Consider the following 25,746-nt stretch of genomic DNA (forward strand, 5'->3'; position numbering starts at 1 on the left):
GAGGCGTCGTGTTTGCACTTCGCGATTAAAGGTTTTATCTCTAGATATACATAATTTTTTTTTAATTGTTTAGATGGATGGACGAGCTCCCCTGGTGTTAAGTGATTACTGGAGCCCATAGACATTTACAATGTAAATGCCGCCACCCACCTTGAGATAAGTTCTAAGGTCTCAAGTATGTTTACAACGGCTGCCCCACCCTTCAAAGCATAAGATCGAAGTTCCAATCTTCTTATATTTCAGGCCTTAAAGCTTTAGACTAGATTGTGAGCTTACTCTATTCATAGGCAATAACAAAAGAACCTTTACTGTTGAGTACACCAGCTGTCATTGCTCTTCTAAAGATATCTACCATAAAAATAAGTGTTTCGGCATATTCTCTGTTCCGAGACTATATCCCGTTAGAAAGTCTGCACGTACGGCGGAAGATAAGCTCTAGCGATATTAGGGTGGCCATAATTTAGGCAGGAAAACAGACCTTTTTTAAAAATACCTTTCTAGAATATATTTAGGAAGTCCATAGTTCATGGTTAAAATGAAGTAAAGCAGCGTCTGAATTTCGCATTTAGGGATCTTTTCCTAACACCCTGTATGTATTGGTGCGTTAAAATGAAAATGTCTATTACGGTATACGAGATTAAAAAATAAATACAAAATAAATAATAGTTTAAAAAAACTAAAACAATACGCTTTTATAGAAAATCCCACTAAAAAATAGATTTTTTTTTTTAATAAATTTAAGAAATTTTAATAAATTTCAAGCACCCCACGCTTTTTTACCATAAAATCATTTTTCTTAAACTATTTTTAAATCAAATTTATTAAAATTTATTTTCTATTTTTTTGTAGGATTTTCTATAAAAGCGTATTTTGTTAGTTTTTTTAAACTATTATTTATTTTTCTTTTTTTAATTGAATTACAATTTTTTTTTTTTATATTTTTTCTTAATATTTAATTGTCATCGGTCCTTAATAAGTATACCAAATTTCGAGTTAATCCGACGTTTTGAGGGGGTCAAAATCACGTTCAAAGATTCCGTTACAATCATACATACTAACATACATACGTCTGAAGCTATTAAATAAAATAATTTAAAATACTGACAATCAAGAAAGTGTAGGTTCATTGACAGGTCGACTTTTTCAAATGCCCTACCGTTTCTGAGTCTAAATCTGTTTGGCCAATTTTACGAACGTCCAATTCTGGTCATAAACGTTTGGCCACTTCGAAGATAGGCTGAATATTCCTAGCGGTTGAAAAGCTTGTTAGCCGAGAAATATCGTTTATCTGTACCACGTATCGAGGCCTCATCCTCATCTTATTTGTTTTTATACGCTTTACAAAACAGATTATTTCTTGATACCCGCGTTCGGGCTTGTCGAATTATGTTACTTTAAGGTTCGGTACTTGGGAAGTACAAGTGCGATACTAACATTTTTTTTTATTGCTTAGATTACTGGACGAGCTCACAGCCCCACCTGGTATTAAGTGGTCACTGGAGCCCACAGACATCTACAACGTAAACGCGTCACCCACCTTGAGATATAAGTTCTACGGTCTCAAGTATAGTTACAACGGCTACCCCACCCTTCAAGCCGAAACGCATTACTGCTTCACGGCAAAAATAGGCGGGGTGGTGGTTGGTACCTACCCGTGCGGACTCACAAGAGGTCCTACCACCAGTAACATCCGACGTTTCGTTTAGAAGGTATAGAGGTTAGTGACCTTTATTATTTTATCTGAGGCTCTGAGCTCGATGTGGTAATCGGGATCTGGATGTACTTATTAATTTGTTTCGTTAACATTGCAATTATTGTTGAATGTGAAACATTTCAATCCCAAGAAAAGCAGCAAGCTACTCAGGACTACTATTTAGTTTAATGGAACGAAGCTTGAATGAGGTTAATACATCAGTTAGGTAGCTTTTTTTTTATTATTATTTGTCCTAATTAAAATTCTCTGACCTCTTTGCAATAAGGTACATTTTATCACGACATAAAATTGGATTTATGACATTTGAAATCGTAATCGATTCTAACGTATCTATCTATACGAACGTATTAAGATAAGATTTCTTAATGTGGTTGATCTATAAAATGTATTTACTGGTCTTGGGGTCCCATGAGAGAGAAAGAAAAAAATGACATACTAATTTTACTGGCGACGTCCGTCTTGTGAGCCCGCACGGATCGGTACCACCATCCGGTATATTTTCACCAAAAAGCACTAATAAATTCCGGACATACTTATTGTATAGACTATATTATTCAATTGAGACTTAATCCTGATGCTTCAAGATGGTAACGGCATTCATGTCTAGGATGTTTAGAAGCTCCAACTAGATCGTCAGCTTGTTCACCAGACTATGACATAAAACAAAATCCACAAAGGGCTTTGCAGAAAGTTCGACCTTAGACGGGTGGACGAGCTCACAGCTCACCTGGTGTTAAGTGGTTACTGGACCACATAGACATCTACAACGTAAATGCGCCACCCACCTTGAGATATAAGTTCTAAGGTCTCAAGTATATTTACAACGGTTGCCCCACCCTTCAAACCGAAACGCATTACTATTTCACGGCAGGAATAAGCAGGGTAGTGGTACGGACTCACAAGACGTCCTACCACCAGTAGTATTTTTGCTATTACTATAATTAAAACTAATGCACCTATTTGGCGCTCATCCGGAGAAAGGGGCTTATTATTATGCCTATAAAATCTAAATCAAGCGAATTCTACTAGTAAATCCGCGGCTAGAATTTACAACTTGGCCCTGAGAACGCAAAGGCTCCCAATTACCGCTATCTCTGAGAACATCTTGCAAATTGTGAAGATACAGAGTGCATTGACATCGTGTTTCGCTTTGAAGATCGCAAACATAGTTATTTTAATGCCCTTCTTATAAAATTTGGGGTAGGTATTGCTGTGTTAACGATTTTTTTTATTGCTTACATGGGTGGACGAGCTCACAGCCCACCTGGTGTTAAGTGGTTACTGGAGCCCATAGACATCTACAACGTAAATGCGCCACTCACCTTGAGACATAAGTTCTAAAGTCTCAATATAGTTACAACGGCTGCCCCGCCCTTCAAGCCGAAACGCATTACTGCTTCACGGCAGAAATAGGCAGAGTGGTAGTACCTACCCGTGCGGACTCACAAGCGGTCCTACCACCAGTAAAACTCAGTGGTGTTGTAGTTCCTCTGCGTGGTATAGGGCTGCGGTTTGATTCCCACATCGGGCAGCCGTGTGGCGATCAGGTTTATTTGTTTTCTGTCAGGATGCTTAATAATTAATAATATATTTAAATATATATCAGTCCATAATTTTTATACTATAGGGAGTCTGTGTGACATGTCCACGGACATATTTTCTTTTTTGAAGTAAAAACCGTTTTGTTGGTTTGTCATTTAAAACTCATTGAAACGACATTAAGAATAGGCTTCTATAAGATTTAGCCTGCGAGAAAACGAGATAGAAATAAAATTAAAAGTATCACTTCTATCGCTTATGTATGTATTTTATTATAATTATTCTCTATTATAATACTGTTGGACGTAACTAAAAATTCACGAACTTTTGGGCTTTAAAATCAAAGGGATCGCATACCTACAGTAAAAGAAGAAAAATTAAGTAGGTTTTATTTTTCTGATTATATGTAATTACATTGAATCGTCAAGGCCCTAGTAAACGGTCAACAAGTATACATGGCGACCCACAAGCATTAGTAATTATGTAACAAGACAACTTTACGACCAGTTAAACGTTCGACACATCGGTGTGAAATAGTTTTTATTGCTTGTAATTGTTCGACGGGTAGCTAGCAGTAGGTTCCGATGTGCTTACAGAAACTCACATTGACTTATGTCTTTTTTTTCTTTATGCTGATAGCCTTGATAGGCTATTTCTGCTACGCCTTGACGTATAGGTGACTTTTTTTTTCCTGCCTAAGCTGAGAGCCTTGAGAAGCTATATCACCGTAGCCTTAACTAGTAGGTGAGCTCACGGGGCTCAAACCAGACGACGTTGCTTACGCAAACCCTAGCAAGAGCCGTGCTTCGCAGAATTTACCACCGGATCGGACACGCGACTCATTGCGAAGATCCGGCGAGAAACTCAGTGGGCTGTGTCTGAGGGTAATTTACTCGTCGAGCCCTTCGTCGCAAGCGACGGGTCCGACGAGAACGATAACCGGTGCTTGAGGTACCTAAAAGCACCGTTAGTGGATCGGGAGGATCCGAAATGACGTGTTTGGGGCGACGTCGACTGCTTTCTATTCTGTCCGCAGGATCGGGAATGTATATAGGTGAGCTCTCGGGGCTCAAACCGGAAGTGCAAACCCTAGCAAGAGGAGTGCTTCGCAGAATTTACCACCAACCTACTTTGAAGATCCGGCGAGAAACTCAGTGAGCTGACTTGTGTCACTTTCAGAATATCGATTATTAAACACGATTTTTTTTTGTTTCTATAGATTCGTCCTGTTTGTGCGTATCCAGAATAGCTCCACAAGCTCTGGTAGCCGATTAGGTAGGGCAAAAAAGGAAGATTCGTTGAATACTAAAAACCGTTGTGAAATTTATGTTATTTGTTGTGACTTAAATGAGTAGACGTAATCACGGTTTACTTGAAGTGTATCTATAATGTTTGAAGTTAAGTGTAGACTAATGTCAACGTGAATTCCCCTGTCCCCTAGAGGCGATTGTAGGCTTGGTTACTGTTTAGTTAAATGGTTTAGGTTTATATATAACGCAGGTATATATTGATGTTTTTTTTTATGTAGGTAGATCTTGCAAGCGCAAGCGCAAGATATACGCCCTTTTCGGCATATTGAGATTGATGAGAAGCTCGCCCACTGAGTTTTTCGCCGGATCTTCTCAGTGGGTCGCGATTCCGATCCGCTAGTAGATTCTCCGAAGCACTGCTCTTGCTAGGGCTAGTGTTAGCATATTCTCTTAGGTTGAGCCCGTCAGCTCTACTATCCGTCCGCGTGTAGCTGTAATAGCTTGTTAGGCTACCAGCGAATAGTTAGTAAAATTAAATTGGTGTACATGTACACAGTACTTTATGTTTTATTAAAGGACTAGCTGCTACACGCAGTTTAGCCGGCGTGGTCAAAGAAAAGTGTTAGTGGAGCATCGCGCGGGTATAATGTTTTTTCAGGATAAAAATTTGCCTGTGTCACTTCACTAACTTTTTTATTATTATTGCTTAGATGGTTGGACGAGCTCACAGCCCACTTGGTGTAAAGTGGTTACTGGATCCCATAGACATCTACAACGTAAATGCGCCACACATCTTGAGATATAAGTTCTAAGATCTCAGTATAGTTACAACGGCTGCCCCACCCTTCAAACTGAAACGCATTACTGCTTCACGGCAGAAATAGGCCGGGCGGTGGTACCCGCCCGCGCGGACTCACAAGAGGTCCTACCACCGGTATTATGGTAGTATGCTATTATTTATAAGTATCGGTTATCAGTCATAAAGTTTTATAAAATTCAAAATGAAATTTAAATTTTAGTCTAGAAAAGGACATAGTACACTTTCCGTCTCTTTTAAATCAAGCGCACAACTTAAGCCTTAAGGTATGTGCTTTAAAGCCTATAGTATTAACATCGAAATAGAAGAAATTCGAATTTTTCAAATACTTTTTTGGAGCAAAAAAACAAGAATTTTGGATCAAGCCACTTCAATTCTAAAGGTACGATATCCTTTTCTTTATTTCAAAGTAAAAGAAGGACAAAAACACACACTCAAACAAACATACACAATAACATTAAGTATGGATTACAATTCTTATTCCACTATCTTCTAACTAAGGCTCTAGAGAACCCAGGAAAATTTTATGACAGAAAAAAAAACTCTAAAGCAGGTTTTACTTTTTGTCTGTGCGTATTTACTGCCAGTATTATACTGCCAACATGAATCCCAATAAGCCTAGTATTAAAACGCACTTCCCCCAATTATTTCATTAGGCACAAAATAGAAGATAATGCAATATCGCTCGCTTCAATGATTACCGTCTTAATGACCTAGGTCCTGTCCAAGGAATCCAAGACGGGATACAGTTAAGTCTTAATGGACCTTTTTTTTTAATCACGCCTCAATTAGTTTCCTATATGGGCCCGATATTAAGAGGTTACTGGTATTCTTCGATAATATAATTCGATCATCACCCACCTTGAGACATGAGTTCTAAGGTCTCAGTATAGTTACAGCGGCTGCCCCACCCTTCAAACCGAAACGTATCACTGCTTCACGGCAGAAATAGGCGGGGTGGTGGTACCTACCCGTGCGGACTCAAAAGATGCTCTACCACCTAGCGTTGAGATATTAAGGTATTTCATAATTGGTCTGGTCTTTGTTCGAAAATTGTTAACAGATATTATACAGTCAAATAGACAATAATGATAGAAACTAATTAAAGATAGGTAGCTATACCAGTAAATAATAGAGGTAGTAAAGAATATTGGTATTTGAAAGATACTATTTCGAATAGTCGCAAGACAGTCGCCATCAAAATTAGTGAATTAATATTATGTATTTATTTAAATTAATTAAACCTTGCCCCCGCCGGAAATGCGAGGTAAAGAATAAATATTAATTATTTCAGACAATACCTACACGAACCACCTATGTAGGGTTGTGCAACATTAGCATATAAATCTATCGACAGTCGGACGTCAACACGGAGATTATCGACAAATTTAGTAGCGTTTAATTTCCTTTACAAATCAACGTCTTTTAAATACTGATAGCTTTCTTTAAATCGAAGAGGGCAACAACAAATCCGTGATAAATTGTTATTGAACGCCATTTTTTATTTTTTTTTGATGTATTCAAAATAAAAATTGTGTAGTTAAGATTTACGATGTGACAAACATGAAATTCTTTAATGATCCGGGGAGCACTAAATTTTCAAAATGGCCGTTAACGTCAGGCGCTCATATGTTTACATTATTGAGGCGTTTCACTTGTACTTGTTTAATTCACATAAATAATATATTAAAACGAATCAAAATTTCATTAAAAGACCGAATGATTCGGGCCAACTTCGAACGTTTTATTGACAGTTTTAGTAGCGAGAAGAGAGCCACACACACGCGCCGAACTCGGGATTCAATTTAAAAAGCGGAATGAGATAAAAATAAATAAGTTCTGGAAGACACTTATGTTTAGAGTCGGTCGTAAAGATAGGGTTAACTGCCACGGTATCGGCGGACAAAACATACCATAAACTGACCGGGTAACAGTCGCCGATAGTGTCGATAAAGCATCGATAACGAGGAATCTTTGATTCACTAAACAAAATTCGATTAAGTTTCACCCATAAATATTGATTAATGTATATTTTCGACGACAACGATGGAAAAAAAATGACATAAATATGAGAACGTTTGTAGGATTAGGCGTTTAATTCTCACGTTAATTACAAATATTGTTTTGTAAATAAACATAATATTTAACGTTAGACAAACTTAATGTTATGTTTTTAAGGCTCGTGGCCTAAAGGATAAGACGTCCGGTGCATTCGTATCTAGCGATGCAACGATGTTCGAATCCCGCAGGCGGGTAGGTACCAATAAAATACGTACTTAACAAATGTTCACGATTGACTTCCACGGTGAAGGAATAACATCGTGTAATAAAAATGAAACCCGCGAAATTATAATTTGCGTAATCACTGGTGGTAGGACCTCTTGTGAGTCCGCACGGGTAGGTACCACCACCCTGCCTATTTCTGCCGTGAAGCAGTAATGCGTTTCGGTTCGAAGGGTGGGGCAACCGTTGTAACTATACTGAGACCTTAGAACATATCTCAAGGTGGGTAGCGCATCTGCGTTGTAGATGTCTATGGACTCCAGTAACCACTTAACACCAGGTGGACTGTGAGCTCGACCACCCATCTAAGCAATCTATTTATCTAGTCTAGATATATAAAAATGAATTGCTGTTCGTTAGTCTCGCTAAAACTCGAGAACGGCCGGACCGATTTGGCTAATTTTGGTCTTCAATTATTTGTGGAAGTCCAGAGAAGGTTTAAAACGTAGATAAATATGAAAATGCTCGGAATTAAATAAAAATAAAAATTTTGTTTTTCCTTTGATGTGTCCCTCGTCGGATGAATCCTTTTGTTTGTTTTAAGTTTATTTTATACAAAAGTTTAGGTCTTTTATTTATCGATTGAGGCACTACGAAGTCTGCCGGGTCAGTTATTAAAAAATAAAAAATTAATAAGGCTAACGTTTAAACGTTACAGCTTCAACTATCGACAGCTATTTTCATCGACTCTAGGCAGCTCTCGCGACAGGTGACAACTGCTTCGGCCGTTCTCGATCCCGAACGTGAGCATTTAAGTCAAACGAAACTCACCGACGAAGGACCATATCGTTATAACACCTATAAACGTTTGAAAGCGAGCCAGTCCGAGGGCCGTGTCGTTTTCACATCGACAACGTTGCCTCGGAAACGGCGGGAGGTCCGCTTGTTAATAAAGTAGATTTGTCGACATCAAAATAACACTTTACGACCGCGACACTAATGCGGCTTATCGATACACTCTTAGGGCGGTAATCACGTGATAGTATTAAGCCGAAATTATTCGTATTGACTTCGGTATTTCGTTGCGTTAGTTTTATTTAACGAATTCAAACGTTGATTCTTTTCCGTGATAAACCTTTGGAGTTTATTTTGGAGTTCCGATTTATTATTACGTAATGCGCGATTTTAAGGACTTACAGAGCATACTATAATGTGATCTACATTGTATTGGATGTTCTTATGAGAAAAAAAATAATGACAGAAAGTTTAAAAAAGGTGGTAGGTAAAAAAAACGTATGCATCATGATTTTCTTGGTAATTTTACACGTCATTACGGATCCTCCCGATCCATTAACGGTGCTTTTAGGTACTACAAGCACCGGTCACCGTCCGCGTCAGATCCGTCGCTTGCGACGAAGGGCTCGATAGCGAATTAACCCATAGACAGCCCACTGAATTTCTCGCCGGATCTTCTCAGTGGGTCACGTTTCCGATCCGGTGGTAGATTCTGCGAAGCACTGCTCTTGCTAAGGTCAGTGTTAGCATCACTCCGGTTTGAGCCCCGTGAGCTCACCTACTATAAGGTTACGCTGAAATAGTCTCTCAAGGCTATCAGCTTAGGTAGGAAAAAAAAAGGTGATTTTTCGTTAACTATTATTTTTTATCTACTTGAAAGATTTGAACGGAAGGTAGCAGCTTCGTTCTGCCCCTGGCATTGCTGACGTCCATGAACGACGGTAACCACTCACCATCATGTGGGCCGTATGTTCGTCCGTCTACACGGGCAATAACAACAAAAAAAACTAAACTTAACAGCCAAAATCGGCCACATTCGTATAAATCGTAATTACCAAAAGAAAACCAACCAAATACAGAGCCAACAATTTCTTTAGTGCTCAAAACTGTTGACAGATATATTGACAGATATGGTTGTTTTACGTACTTAAGACATTATACGGGAAAAAAGTTCGATTAAAATAAAAATAAAAACCAATAAAAATATTAGTGATATTTGTAATAGAGTGTTATGTGAGAACACACGGCTTAGTATAATACTTTTACTGGTGGTAGGACCTCTTGTGAGTCCGCGCAGGTAGGTACCACCACCTAGCCTATTTCTGCCGTGAAGCAATAATGCGTTTCGGTTTGAAAGGTGGGGCAGCCGTTGTAACTATACTGAGACCTTAGAACTTACATCTCAATGTCGGTGGCGCATTTACGTTGTAGATGTCTATGGGCTCCAGTGACCACTTAACACCAGGTGGGCTCTGAGCTCGTCCACCCAGATAAGCAATAAATAAATAAAACTACAAAAATCCCCAATATATCCGTAGCTACGCGACTGAGGTAACACGTGTCGAAGTTATCATAATTATATGTGTTCGCTACGTGACCTAAAACTGACCGAGAACTAAAAAAAGTATAAAACGGGCCCTTTAGTTACACAATTCAATAGACACGATAATTTGCGTTTAAAAGTTCTCTGAACAAAGGGCCGCGAAGTTTCAGCTATGATTAGGAGGTCAGGACCTTTCTGGCGCCACCGTCGGCGTCGATAAGAATTGGCATTGCGGTACTGCTTTAAAATAATAACAAAAAAAAAATAACAAAAAAGAAAACCGGCTATGATTAAACAATATGCATTTAATAAAGGATAACTCAAAAACTTTGATAAAAATTAGCAAGCACCATCAGAAATTTAAGTTGATTAAAGCTTTAAAATGTAAATCATTAAAAACAATTAGTTCGTCTGGAAAAAATATATGAGGGGGAGCACACAAAAACAATACCGTCGAATTGAGAAGACTCCTCTTTTTACGGAAGTCGGTTAAATAATAGAAATTATTGTAAGAGCTTGATGTGATGTTATTTTCGATATTCAAATAGGTCAGCGGTATTCAAAGTATTAAGGTTTTATTGTTCATTGATTGAAACAGCACGAACTAATATTTTCCGAGAGATTATGGTTGGCAGCGACGCGACTTGGCTGTGCCCCTAGCATTGCTGGTGTACTTAAGTGACGGTAACCACTTACTATCAGATGAGTCGTTTGCTCCACTGCCTACAAAATCAATATATTAAAAACATTAATATCACATTTTACCAGCCTAACGCGACCTTCAGCCCTCATTCTGAGCCCACACGAGTATGTTTTTTTTATCCTATATATTCTAGTAACCTAGAGGGGTTATTCTACATTCGCCGAACTAGTAGATGAGCTAAGGGGGCTCAAACCTGAGGACGTTGCTAACACTGGCCCTAGCAAGAGCCGTGCTTCGTAGATTCTACCACCGGATCGGAAACGCGACCCACTGAGAAGATCCGGCGAGAAACTCAGTGGGCTGTGTCTGTGGGTTAATTTACTCGCCGAGCCCTTCGTCGCAAGCGACGGGTTCGACGCGAACGATGACCGGTGCTTGGGGTACCTAAAAGCACTGTTAGTGGATCGGGAGGATCCGAAATGACGTGTTGACACACGAGTAGGTAACCCCCACTGCGAGCTTTTGCAGTTTCAGTTTGACCTTCGTACTATATAATTGAGTCACTCGCCTCATGTCTCAAGATCGGTTACTAGATTTACGCTACGATGATGCTCTTGATGCTGATGCCAAATAAAACGTACCTTTAATTGTAAAGACAAATCGTCTTTTCGCATTAAAAGTGTACAATTTCCTAAAATATTCGAAATTGAGTTAATATGCCGAATCATTTGGTATCACCACAGTACTTTTCTCATAAATACTGTCATAAGAGCGTAGTTTAGTTTTAGTTTTTTTTTTTAGTTTAGTTTACCTATGTTTTGACTACTATTAATAAAATTAATACATAATTTTATCTTACTGTAAAAGAGAGATAATGTAACTGGTAAAAATAAACAATAAATGTTGCAAAAATGATTATTAATATTAAAAATATCACATGTTAAACCTTTAAAACATTCTCCTGTAAAATTAGTAAGTTTTGAGATTATACAGTTTTAATGCGAGAAAACGAAATGTTGCGTATTTTGAAGTCGTCGTGGCCTAAGGGATAAGACGTCCTTACGGATCCATCAGATCCAATAACCTTTGCATTAGATGCCTTCAGCTCTAATACTAGGAGCAGGCTTAGGGACCCCAGTAACCGTACTCGTCGAAATCGACAAAGAGGTCGACGTGCAACCTAGCCCATGCATCAGCCCGCTGAGTTTCTCGACGGATCTTCTCAGCGGGTCGCGATTCCGATCCGGTAGTAGATTCATTCGCAAAGCAATTGCTCTTGAGTTGTTAGGTCTCCTTCGGAGGCGCTCGGGCAGCTGTTAGCAAATCCCACCCCTCCTGGCTGAGCCTTTGCTCGCCCACCTGTCCTAGTGAAACTGGAAAGGCCTTCGGGCCACCAGTAATCTCTCAATCATAAAAAAAAAAGGATAAGACGTCCGGTGCATTCGTGTTGAGCGATGCACCGGTGTTCGGATCTCAGGCGGGTACCAATTTTTCTAATGAAATACGTACTCAACAAATGTTCACGATTGACTTCCACGGTGAAGGAATAACATCGTGTAATAAAAATCAAACCCGCAAAATTATAATTTGTGTAATTACTGGTGGTAGGACCTCTTGTGAGTCTGCGCGGGTAGGCACCACCACCCTACCTGTTTCTGCCGTGAAGCAGTAATGCGTTTCAGCTTGAAGGGCAGGGCAGCCGTTGCAACTATACTGAGACCTTAGAACTTATATCTCAAGGTGGGTGGCGCATTTACGTTGTAGATGTCTATGGGCTTCAGTAACCACTTAACACCAGGTGGGCTGTGAGCTCGCCCACCCACCTAAGCAATAAAAAAAAAGCGAAATGTCACTTAAACCAAATAGCTTTTCACGTCTCGATATAAAATTACTATATTGTCATCTGTCTGTGTTCCAAAGATTCCCTTGTATAAATACATACAAAGCTAATACACACGTGCATTAAAATTTGTGTCTTTAGTCGGTAAAATAAAATAGCGTTTTACTAAGCAGGTGCATGAGGCAGCCTTAGCCCACAGGTCAAGGTTGGACACAGGTCGTCGGAGTAATGAACTCTCGGTGGACGATCAGGTCATGGGTCGGTTCACGCTCTGACATCTTATTGTTGGATTATTATGACAATAAGCTCACTGACACAGCTTTTTAATGTAACTAGATTGTCGTTTATGTCTTGAAGGACTGTGGTAGCTTTGTCGTGTATTTTTGCACTTACAGATAGACAAACTGTCCATCCGACTGTCATCGTCGCCCATGGACATCAGCAAAGCCGGGGGCGCATTCGAGCCGATGTCTACAAGCACCGTAACACTATTTTGCAATTATTATTTTTTTGGCTAATCGCTGGTAGACTAAGGGACTTTTTTTTATTGCTTAGATGGTTGGACTAGCTCACAGTCCACCTGGTGTTAAGTGGTTACTGGAGCCCGTAGATATCTACAACGTAAATGCGCCACCCACTTTGAGATATAAGTTCTAAGGTCTCAGGTATAGATACAACGGCTGCCCCACCCTTCAAACCGAAACGCATTACTGCTTCACGACAGAAATAGGCATGATAGTAGTACCCACCCGTGTGGACTCACAAGAGGTCCTACCATCAGTAATTACGCAAATTATAATTTTGCGGGTTTGATTTTTATAACACTATGTTATTCCTTCACCGTGGAAGTCAATCGTGAACATTTATTATGTACGTATTTCATTAGAAAATATGGTATCTGCCTGAAATTCTAACACCGGTCCATCACTCAACAGGAATGCACCGGACGTCTTATCCTTTAGGCCACGACGATGATTTCATGGACGGGTAAGTAAGCTCACGGGCTCAACCTGAGAGAATTAGTAACATCGGCCCTAGCAAGAGCAGCGTTTTGCTGAATCTACCACACTGAGGTATTTGTTTAAGTGACTAACTTGCAATTGGGTCTTTAGATAGATTATTGAGTAAGCGGGAATAGCTTGGCATCTAAGACGTGCTCTTCCAGCGAACAGTACTCATTGTGCCAACATTTTGACCGAGTAAGACAGTTTTTTTTATTGCTTATATGGAATGTTGAGCTCATGGCCTCTCGGTGTAAAGTGGTGATCGGAGCCCAAAGACATAGACAACGCAAATGCCGCCACCCACCTTGAGACATGTGTTTTATAGTACAACGGCTGCTCCATCCTTCAAACCGAAACGCATTACTGCTTCAAGGCAGAAATAGGCAGGGCGGTGGTACCTACCCGCGGGACTCACAAGAGGTCCTACCACTAGTAAGTAATATGTATTATTTTCAATACTGCTCATTAAGAACGAAGTTGTAATTTTTTTATTGGATTAGTAAATATATTGATCCACGTAATTTTAAGTGATTAAAATTAGGCAGCAGCTTGGCTCTGCTCCTGGCATTGCTGAGGTCCATGGGCGACGGTAACCACTCACCATCAGGGGGGGCGTATGCTCGTCTGCCTACACGGGCAATAAAAAAAACCTGAGTATCGGTGTCAACCTTGAGACATGAGGTCACGAGCCCCAATTGAATTTTATTACAATATTCGTGGTCTACATAAAGCAGGTGTATAAATCGCGATCGGTGAGGTCGCTTGAGGCGTTTCTGACCCCTTTCGAGTCAAACAGTCGTGACCGACTCGATCGTCGCCGCAATAATAATTGTAATGATCCCGAATTATTTGATAAGATTGTAATAACAACCTTATTGTTTGAAGTTAAGGATTCTTTTTTATATTTGAAGAGCATATTATCAAGTACTGAAGTGCTTGCAAACGTTTTTGACTTGGCTTTAGCTGGCCTTTTTTGGATGGATATAAAAGTCAATAAAATACCTTCCTAAATTAAGAAACAATATTGCGCATTGAATCATATTAATATTCGAATAAATAAAATTTTGTTTTTCGATGCGTAAAAGAATAAATACCCTATCTAAATATAACGTACATATATTATAGATTACCCAAAATACAGAGAGTACCTCATTGGGAACAAAATATTTAAAAAAAAACTTTTGATGCATTATCGCAATGAAACTTACATAATATCGGTGGAGGACAAGAATCGTAGAAGAAAAAACTTTATTTTTAGCGTCGGCAGTCGTTTATATCCTACCTAATTCTTAGTCTTGGTAGGTGGCGGCATTTACGTTGTAGATGTTTATGGGCTCCGGTAACCGCTTAACACCAGGTGGACCGTGAGCTCGTCCACCCATCTAAGCAAAAAAAAATAATCGGTAATCTTGGAAGTGAGCTAAACTAAACCCACAGTCAAGCTTCTACCACATCGTTCAAGAAGAAAATATAATAAAGTAACACAGCGTACTTATAGACTTGATCCGTGACCTGACTCTGGACGTGAGCTAATCTTGGGCCAATCAAGTTTTTACCACTTCATTCAAGAAGAAAATGTATGAAGTAACGCGGCGTACTATAAATGAGTCGACTAGTATCAAAGCCGGCAATGTGACTTTTGGACAATTATTGGTAAATCAGAAAAACGAATTATTGACTTTGTATTCCATTTGCAGTCACAAAACTCTTCTGAACGACATCTTAGATAAATAACAGGTTAAGTATTAACCTTTATTTAATGCAGGTTTTGAACCGTATTCTTTGAAGAAGACGATTATATTCGAATCAATCTGTTGACATATCAATAACATTTTTTTGTCCAAATGCACAGATTGCCACCTTTGATAATAGACGACTCAAATGTAGTTATGGAAGATGACCTACATAAAAACCGGTAAAGGCTTCTCCGGAAATTGGGCAGCAGGGTTCAGTAGAGTCTGTACCAATAAACTCCAAGGGGTAATATATATTAACTTATCTATACTTAATATTATAAAGCTAAAGAGTTTGATTGTTTGAACGCGCTAATCTCAGGAACTACTAGTCCGATATGCCAAAGTAACTATTCCACGAAGACGGAGTCGCGGGCAAAAGCTAGTAGTAATATGTATTGCGTATACTCCGCACTGATAAATCAGCTTATGTTTCAAATACAATTGAGATTTCCACATCAGGATCAGTGACGCCATTCCCATGAGCGGCAATATCTCTTCACCATCAGGTCGTATGCTTAAAATGGCAACAACAAAAAAAACACACCCTGTAAGTGCAAAGGTAATGACATACACATTTCTCAATCCGTGTCAGAGCGTTCACACCAATTACGGGCACTTAGATTGCACGGTGACACGAAACCCTATATTACTACTGTCTCAATCTTAGAGGTTGTTAGCTACTCTAATGTTCCGACGGCTAGATCGTTTGCTTATGTGTCGGTCAGTAGCATAGGTAGGAGAAAAAAAAACCAGAATTAATCGGCAGTTGGCGCCATATTGAAATCTAAATACCTACTCTGTGGTCAAAACCAGAACGTACAGAACTCTATTCGAAATTTAAAAATGTTATCAAGACTATTTGGTAAAGTATGTTTAGCGATGGCTAGATTTAAAAAAAAAACTAGTGTAGCTGTAATTTTAGATCGAATAGCACAGGTTTTTTTTTTAAAGAAACAAACTCAGTAGGTATTGCGATTTTATTTCGCGCAGATCGAAAATGTATTCATAAACTTCTATTTAATTTTAATAGCTAATTTTTCAGAAAAGCAATGGGATATAATTATATCCGTTTTCTCGATAACAATTGATGATATATTATTAAAAGCTCCATTTAAAAAAAACTAGGTTTTAAAAATTATATTTAATATTTCCCGAGACACTTAAAATGCTAAGGAAAATCGACAGTACGAGATTCTTAGTACCGAAATCGTATAACTCAACAAACCCGTAATTCCTGCGATTGCCTAATTTGCATTTGCAAAAGTGAAACCACCCCTTATCTTTTCGGGCAGGCAGTTTACGAAAACTTCGTCTTATTGCGATCTGATTAGATCTGAGGGCTCGACTCGCCAGTGTTAATTCATAATTCCGAGGTTAACAAGAAAGTTTAACGTTTAATGATAATAATTAATTTAGCCGCTTACTTAGCCGGGTTGTAGATAAGTGCAATAAGTGGAATTGAAAAAGTTTGTAACAGATCGCATTGTTAGAAATAAACAAAATTGCATCGTAGTCATTCTTTTATTATCTAAATAAAGCTTTAAAAAGGCTGGCCTACAAAAATTGAGACTTTTTTCATTATCACACTTCAAAGTATTTATTAAAATGATACTTGCTTAACTATACCCAGTATTTAAGAAAAATATTTAGTTAATTAAGTTCACCGTGTTTTTCATTACATTTCGAAATCGCGTAGATGCCTACCCATATTCCGAAAGTTAAATAAACACAAAAACATTTTATTAATCCATAACTTTCAAGTTAACGATAAATGATTTTCCAATCAAACGCTTTAACATATATATGTTTCACTAGCTTTTACCCGGGACTCCGTCCGTGTGGAATAGTGACTTTGGCATAATGCTAAATTTTACCCCTAATTGATTTACGTAGAAAGTAAAAATATTTTTGAATTATAAAATGTTAAGGAGCTATTTAAATCCCTATTTTGAAATATTCTTTATTGGTGCTCCACTTGTATTGGCCTTACCGTGATGTTAAATAGCCTATAGCCTCAATAAATGAGCTATCTAACATTGAAAGAATTTTTCAAATCGGACCAGTAGTTCCTGAGATTTAACGCGTTCAAACAAACAAACTCTTCAGCTTTATAATATTAGTATAGATTATAGTTTGTTGCTCAAACAATTACCAAAGTAAACGTCTTATAACGTAGCCGAGTTACGGGAATCACATCTGTTTCGAATTCAATCGGCGTCGAATTTCTATTTGATTCGATGATGGCCGTGTCCGATGAACAATTACCATTTAAATGTATATTTGAATGGTTTTGGTTGTAGTTTTTGTTGTTTAACGAGGCAAAAGATTTCTTTAAGACAATAAACTCTCGTATTGCGTTCCGATTCTTTTTTTAAATCGAAAACGCGGGAACTCCGTTCTATCCTGTGCTCGAGAGATCCTAAACTACCTAAAACATGTGCACAATTTTTTTATTCTGACTCACGTTTCGCATGTTCCACTAACCTACTAACTCTACTTCCTTGTAAGCACAAAAATATACCACAACGCACAAATAAACTGCACACCGCAACCCAACTATGCGATAAACACAGTATTTCACTTTCACTTCACGTCATTACATACCCTCACAAGTGAACTGGCCGTAGTGTTTCCCGGAGGACTTGTCACCGCAGACCACGCACTCCACATTCTGGCCTTTATCCGTCGCGGAGGAACCGCTCTGCGTCGACGCGGCCTGACTCGCGGGAGTCGAAGGCAAGTGCTCATCTTCCCTCCAACTACCGCGAAAGCCGAGTTCGAGGGGCGGGTGGTCAGGGCCTCTCGGAGGGCAAAGCCCCGGGCCTCCGACCCCGCCGTAAACTAGCGCTCCGTGCGTGATGATGCCGGTTGCGGTCACGGGGCGAGAAAACGCGCGACGCGCTAGTGTGTCAAGGGTCGCGGTTCAGTCGCGACTGAGCTCGGGTCGGGCCAGGGCGCGCCGCTCCGCCATTGGCCCGGTGGCCCGCAGGGGCAGGGAGCGAAGGCCCCGCCACCTCGACACCGGCCCCCTCCCCGCGCACCGGGGTGAAAATCTTTCAGTGCTACAGTACTGACAACATAAGTCTTAACATTAAACATTTTAATTTTTTTTGTAAATTTTAAAACTTTCTTCGTGTTAATGGAGGATTCCGGTGTTTGCTTGAAGTAATTAATTAGAATTGTCGCTTCAAAACAATGATTTTAAAATATCAACTTAATATTTGCTTAATTAATCACCATTTTGTAAGGGCTTATTTAATACACAACACAAAATATATAATAATAAGATGAATGTGATACCAATTTATTTGTTCGTTTATGTGTCCGTGAAATATTCTTGAAGTTTATAATTTAATTTTACAATTAATAAAATAATTATTGGTTAAAATCAACCAAATAATAAATCACTTTTGGGTCATCGCGACGTAAGATTTAGTAAGAACATTAAGAAAGCTTGAATGCAATTTTTCAAGAAACGTGTTTTTTGTGTCAACGGTACTGAAAATCGTACTTTGTATCAACTTTCCCGCTGCCTCCATATTTCTGCGCGGCTGATAGGCACTCCGCCGTACTTACCTAACTACCAACATATTTACGTGTTGAATTATTACGAGATGTTTTATGGACTTTAAGACGATCTTTATCGAGAATTAGTGAATATATTTATCATTATCTAAATCAATCACGCTTACTATATTTTAGGGTGGTAAACTAAACATAAATAAATAGCAAATTTATTCGTAATATCATAAATTCTCAACACAAAGATAAAGTTATTTTTGGTTTTTTTACTGGCAACTTTACGAAAAAAAAAAATTTGTTTATTTGTGAAACACAAAATCCTAGTACACAATTTGAATAAGAAATAAAACGATATAATGATCTAGATCGTTCTAGATCGGTGGGCGGTGTGATAGGCGTGGTCCCCGTAGTGGGGGGCGCCACTCCTGCGCACTCGTCAGCGTGACGCGTTTGACACGACTCTGTAATACGATTACAAGAGTTACGCCACTTTGTCTACGGACGCGCGGACGCGGTTGTAACCTGAACATTATAAGGCCTTTTATAGATAACTAGAGGTCCCTCAGTAGTCGAAATTCGACTATAATTAATTGAACATTATAAGTTTAAACATTATTATGGTTCTATTGTCAAAGACTATTATACTTCTGTAATCACAGATTGCACCAAGACTACACTATAGACAAATAATATTAAAGACAAATAATATTAATCTATTCTCAATTTGACCACAGACTATAAGCAATAAGAAAAGTTTGACAATAAACAAAATATGACGCGTTGTGTCAAGTACATGGTAGTGTGTGTAATTTTTTATTATTGATTTAATGATTTTTTTATGCACAATTAAAAAAAATTGCATTCTACACTCCTTCTCTACATTCTCTATAAGCGTGGGAAATTTCTTACTCCTCCGTCCGCGCGATTTTGGTAAAAAGGGGTACAAAGTTTTTGCTTCACGTATTAATATATAGATACCGTTTTTTTTTCTCTCATTTCTTTAATATATATTCTATAACTTTGTATTCATAGATTTTATTTTTGCATCACAATTCCGAGACTAAAGCGTACTATCTCAATCAAACAAGAGCTAATTTTCGCGTTTGTATTGTTAAAAACGTTAAGACCTTCTATAGATGATCCAATTTTTTTTTTCTCTCTCTCCACTTTATTCTACAATCTATAGCTTTGTATTCGTAGATTTTATTTTTGCATCACAAGTCCGAGACGAAAGTGTACATCAACAAACAGCCGCATATTTCCCGTTTATATTGATATTAGTACTTGACAGAAATGTTTTTTAATACCCGTAAACAGTTTAGTGTTCAAATAATTCTTAAAAGAATATTATGATTGATCAAACATTGAATTGTAAATTGTAAATGCGAAGCGTCTTCTATACTCTTGGAAGGCATCAGACATATAAACAATATTGGACATACACGGAACCTTTAAAAGAAATATCGCGATTTCGACGAAAGCTTCTGTGTTACCGGAAGACGTTTCTCCTTAAGCTCGTCCCGTCTGTGAGCTATGCCCGGGCCAAGATGGAAGCTCGCTGCTCGTTTCCAGGGCTGTCTAACTCACAAGAATATTTAGATAGTAATAAATTGTATGTACATAAGTATATTAATTCATTTAATACGTTACCTAATCTAATATAAAAAATGGTTTGTTTTTAAATGTACACCTATACATGAATTTTAATCGATTTTTTTTGTTTGAATTGTATCAGTTGAAGCTTTCTTTGACTTTTGTTGATTAAAGAAGGTTTTATAATACCACTATTAACGAATAGGTGGCGCGCGAATCACTTTGGCATCTCGTACTTATATTGGTGGATTAATTCATTTATAACAGCTTAGACATTCATTTCATATAATTTTTTAGTAAATCAAGTTACAGTTATTGTTACAGTTCATTATTTCGGACGTTTCAAATACAGTTTTCGTGGTCACGGACGATTTGATGTTAAACAGTGAAAAACTATCTTTTGTATCGACGAATCGCGAAGATCGAAGGCATTATGAAGTTAAGGTAAAACCTTTAGGAATAGTTTATGGTGTTCTTATTATGCGGACTTTTGATGTCTGTGTCGGGATACCAGAGTAACACGAACCTAGCGACAGCAACAGTCTGGAGTTTACTCACCAGATTCGAGTCTAGGAATTACGGAACCCCGGTCCTTGGTGACGGTTCTACGGCTTTTTATTTATTTATTTTTATTGCTTAGGAAGGTGGACGAGCTCACAGCCCACCTGGTGTTTTGGAAGTGGTTACTGGAGCCCATAGACTATCTACAACGTAAATGCACCCTGCAAACCGAAATGCATTACTGCTTCACGGCAAAAATAGGCCGGGTGGTGGTACTTACCCGTGCGGACTCACAAGAGGTCCTACCACCAACTTGTTACCAAGATTTGTTACCAGGGTTACCATACCATCTATTTCGTGAAGCTACCATTCTAGTTTCATGCGTAAAATTATAATGATGGTTCATAATTCGGCCTCAAGCCTCAAACAAGCAATGACTACTAGAAAAGTACAGCCAGTGAAACCCTAAGATAATCGAACGCTATACAAACTAAAAATCATCGTGTATTAAATAATTTCTTAACAATACTTCTAAGTTAGTAATGTCTTCTAGTTAATAAGTCTTTGAACTGGTAACAAATAACACTTTACCTATCATCATGTTATTCATTTTTTTCTGAGAATCTTTCCTTTTTTTATATATAATTTAATGTTTTTAAGTAGCTAATAAAACAAGGAAGTTTTTCTAGTAGTTTGTACGCTTAATGTTTGATTGATTTTTCAAAATAAATCCAGTTTTCTATCGACCAAATTAGAGAATCAAAACAAAATTTTGAAATCACTTGCTATTTTAAAACACTAGCATTTTATTTAATGATTTTTTTTGCAGTTAATTCGATTTTTTTTTAAACAAAACGTAAAATAATGAATATCTCGATAACGAGACACTTTGGTATTAAGGACATAAGGGTTAATTTTGTTGAAAATTAGATGTATTATCACATCCCAAGAGGAAATACGTCGAATTACAAGTCACCCTGTATATAGCCTTATTTGAGGAAGGAAAGTAACAAGAAAAATGTACTATGAAGAAATCTTACATCGTTCAGTTGGCACCCCTGGAGGTGAAAGTGCGGGGGTGAAGCTGGGTGAACGAGGTGAGGGGTGCGAGAGGGCGGGTCAAAGGTCGCGCCGCCCCGCCCCGCCCAGTGGCCACCACGTCTTCCCGACGTATTCTAGGTTACGCAGGTGGAAACTCCTGTCTTCAGTCTTAAAAAGTTTTTTGTTCTAATCTTTTAGGTTTCGTTCACAGAATGATGGAACATTAAGACTTGAATTTTCGTAGATACCCTGATATTTATAAGGAGAAGGAGAATTTATTCAAAAAGGAATCTCATGTCTTCAGTCTTAAAGCTTTTTTGTTCTAATCTTTTAGGATTCATAGATAGAATGATACGTGAAGACTTAAATTTTGTAGATACCCTGATATTTATAAGGAGAATTTATACAAATATCGATTAATCTGCTCTTCTACATCCACACATCTTTGAAGTTTTCGCGACCTATAAACATGTACTGAGACAATCTATACTAATATATAAATCTACAGTGGTTTTTACGGATGTTCCGTTATAACTACTGAACCATGCATCCGATTGACTTGAAACTTGGTATCCATGTAGAAAAAACATGTACTTAATGGATACGCTAATATGTATATAAGTTTTGGACACCCTAATAATAATGACAATAAATAATAATGTTAATTTTATATGCCCAGCGAAGCGGGCGAGTACGGCGAGTTGTTTAATAAAAAAAATACTTTTACGGCTTTAACTCGCATTTCTTATTGTCATTATGTTATTTTTGGCGTTTCGAATATTATCAGTTTTTTTTTCCTACCTATTCTAGTAACCTCAAGGGGTTATTTCTAGATTCACCGAACTAGTATGTGAGCTCACGGGGCTCAAACCGGGGAGTGTTGCTAACACTGGCTCTAACAAGAGCAGTGCTTCACAGACTCTACCACCGGATCGGAAACGCGACCCACCGAGAAATACAGTTTTCGTGGTCACACACGACTAACTTGTTATTCATTGACTGCCTATGTTAAACTGTAGTAGTTACAGGAAAATAGTAAGCTAGCTAAAGACAATGAAATTGCAATTAATTAGGAGATCATCTACTTTATTGTCCCGTAAACTAAGCGTACTGTATATACTGTGTTTTTTTAAGCTATATAAAAGTGAGCTGAAACTTTCGTGCCTATATTATAAATGCTGTTGACATGAGGTCGGAGTATTTTATGTAAAAAAAACCTGTATCATTTAGAACCTTTAAAACTGTTTAGTTTTACAAAAAGATTTTTCTTAGATGGATTCACTCATCTATACTAATATTATAAAGAGGAAAGATTTGTTTGTTTGTTTGTTTCGAATAGGCTCCAAAACTACTGGACCGATTTGAAAAATTCTTTTTCCATTAGAAGCCGACATTGTCCCTGATGAACATAGGCTACTTTTTTTATTTATTTTTTTATTTTTTATTTTTTTTGGTTTCATGTGTGTTTTAATGTTTCCGAAACGAAGCGAGGGCGGGTCGCTATCATTCATAAGTATGTGATCCAGTGAAGAGAATAATTCAGTTTTGGATCGTATAATAAGACTGTTTAAAATATTAATTTAAAAAGAGATTAATTGCTTTAAATGTTGTTTTCTTATATAAATTACAGAAAACGCAATTAAATATTTTATTGTTAGTTCATTCTGGAGTTTTCCATATCATTATGAAACTAGACAATTACACATTAACGACTTTCCTTTCAAATTCGAACACGCTTTGTTGTAGGATTAGGTGAGTTTTTTAATCAATTAAATTAGACTTATAAATGTGATCAATGCTTTTATTGGCTTAAAATTGAACTTTTTTATTTATATTCACGACGTCATAATTATAAACTATCACTTGCCACCGTGACGTCATCACTTACCACCGCGTGCACTGTTCATAATCAGTCGTCTGAAAGCGATAGGTTTTACAATGAAACTGGTGAGCCTTTAATCTAATATAATCCGTTATTTTTATATTTAACTTTCTGCAAGATAAATACAATAGACTTTATTATTTTACTATTTATTTATGTTTTAAGACATTCCCTGCCAATCATTGTGCCGGTAGCAACGTGGCAGATAGATTGCTAATTTAATAGCAATTTGTAAGAAAATAATAATAATAATAAATGTCATTATTTCGTTTATTATAATCTACATAATGTGTGATTGTTCAACATTATATATTGCGAACAGTAAGCTTAGTTTCTATGTACCATATGTATATTCTATATTCTATGAGTACCATTAAATACATAAAACCAAGGTGAGGGAGGTACATATAGCAAAGATACAGCGCTCCGTTAATACATTGCGAATCCACCCCCGGCGTTCACCCCCATTCATCCCCAAGTAATTGGCATCTCCTTTTGTGGGCAGTTTTTTGCTCTCGCCCTGGTCGGATATTAGGCTTTTGAATGGAAGAGCTTTTGTTGGAGCTTAATTACTTTTTGTGTTTGTTTGTTTTTGTGTGTTGAGATGTCTTGTTTATGAGGGTATAAGGGTAGAGTCGCTCGTGGCTTAGTAACAATAAAAATAAAAAATATGTTGTAAAATCAAGACTACAGATAAAATTTTGGTCATATGGATTTATGGATTATAACTAAACTTGAGACCTTAGAACTTATATTTCCAGGTGGGTGGCGCATTTACGTTATGGATGTCTATGCGCTCCAGTAACCACTTAACATCAGGTGGGCTGTGAGCTCGTCCACCCACCTAAGCAATAAATAAAAAATTACCTGCAATTGTTTGGTAGGTACACTGAGTCGCTCGCCGGATCTTCTCAGTGGGTCGCGTTTCCGATCCGGTGTCAGATTCTGCGAAGCACTGCTCTTGCTAGGGCTAGTGTAAGCAAAACCTCTCAGGTTGAGCCCGTGAGCTCACCTACTCGTCTGCCCATAGCTGGAATATCCCCTTAGGCTACTAGCGAACGGGTAGGGAAAAAAATAATTCGGAAGTCCCGCGCTCGTGTCGAAATAACTCAGAAGTGACTAAATAATTCGAAAGAGAAGGAAAACTCAGATAATTAATGGAATCGAATATATTTTTAGATTGTTTGTATTGCTCTGCTGTCTGGCGGTGACAGCTATCCATTTGCAGAGAAAAATGTAGGTGACTAATATAGTGCTTATATTTTGAAGTTTGCTTATATGTGAAATTTACAAGGAATTTATTATTAGAAAGACGAATTCTGAATACGTCTTGGCCTAAAGGATAAGACGTCCGGTGCATTCGTGTTGAGCGATGCACCGGTGTTCGAATCTCAGGCGGGTACCAATTTTTCTAATGAAATACGTACTCAACAAATGTTCACGATTGACTTCCACGGTGAAGGAATAACATCGTGTAATAAAAATCAAACCCGCAAAATTATAATTTGCGTAATTACTGGTGGTAGGACCACTTGTGAGTCCGCGCGGGTAGGTACCACCGCCCTGCCTATTTCTGCCGTGAAGCAGTAATGCGTTTCGGTTTGAAAGGTGGGGCAGCCGTTGTAACTATACTGAGACTTTAGAACTTGTATCTCAAGGTGGGTGACGCATTTACGTTGTAGATATCTATGGGCTCCAGTAACCACTTAACACCAGGTGGACTGTGAGCTAGTCCAACCACCTAAGCAATAAAAAAAAAATTTTTTTTAGTGTTACCTTGCTCTTTATTAAATTACATTTAGAAGTTCTCTCAAAACGGTAAACAAATTTCTGTACACACCCACTTTAATTTGACAAATTAAAATTCAACAAATTAAAGAGCGGACGGTTAGCGCGGTATGGACATGTGATGCGTAGAGAGAAGATGCATGTGACTAGGAGATGTATGGGCATGGTAGTGCAAGGTAGAGGGGGAAGAGGTCGACTGAAGAAGACATGGGTGAAGTGTGTGAATGACGATATGAGAGAGAAAAGAGTGAGTGTCGGGATGACGGCAGATAGAAGAGAATGGAAGAGAAAAATTTGCTGTACCGATCCCACCTA

The 25,746-nt window shown here is 38.1% G+C and overlaps 1 protein-coding gene across 2 annotated transcripts in view; it reads right to left on the minus strand.

Annotated features, from left to right (window-relative positions):
- Positions 1-18,075, minus strand: part of svp (COUP transcription factor 2) — a 131,417-nt gene extending 113,342 nt beyond the window's left edge. Inside the window, exon 1 of one of the 2 annotated variants that reach the window (XM_089736443.1) lies at positions 17,709-18,035. The gene's annotated coding sequence lies outside the window, so the exon portion shown is untranslated. Of the gene's footprint in view, positions 1-17,708 lie in introns of both variants that reach the window. The other variant, XM_089736444.1, reaches the window with a different exon arrangement.
- Between the last annotated feature and the right edge of the window lie 7,671 nt (positions 18,076-25,746).

Source organism: Bombyx mandarina, chromosome 21, assembly GCF_030267445.1.
Source record: "Bombyx mandarina strain Sakado chromosome 21, ASM3026744v2".
NCBI classification, from domain to species: Eukaryota; Metazoa; Arthropoda; class Insecta; order Lepidoptera; family Bombycidae; genus Bombyx; species Bombyx mandarina.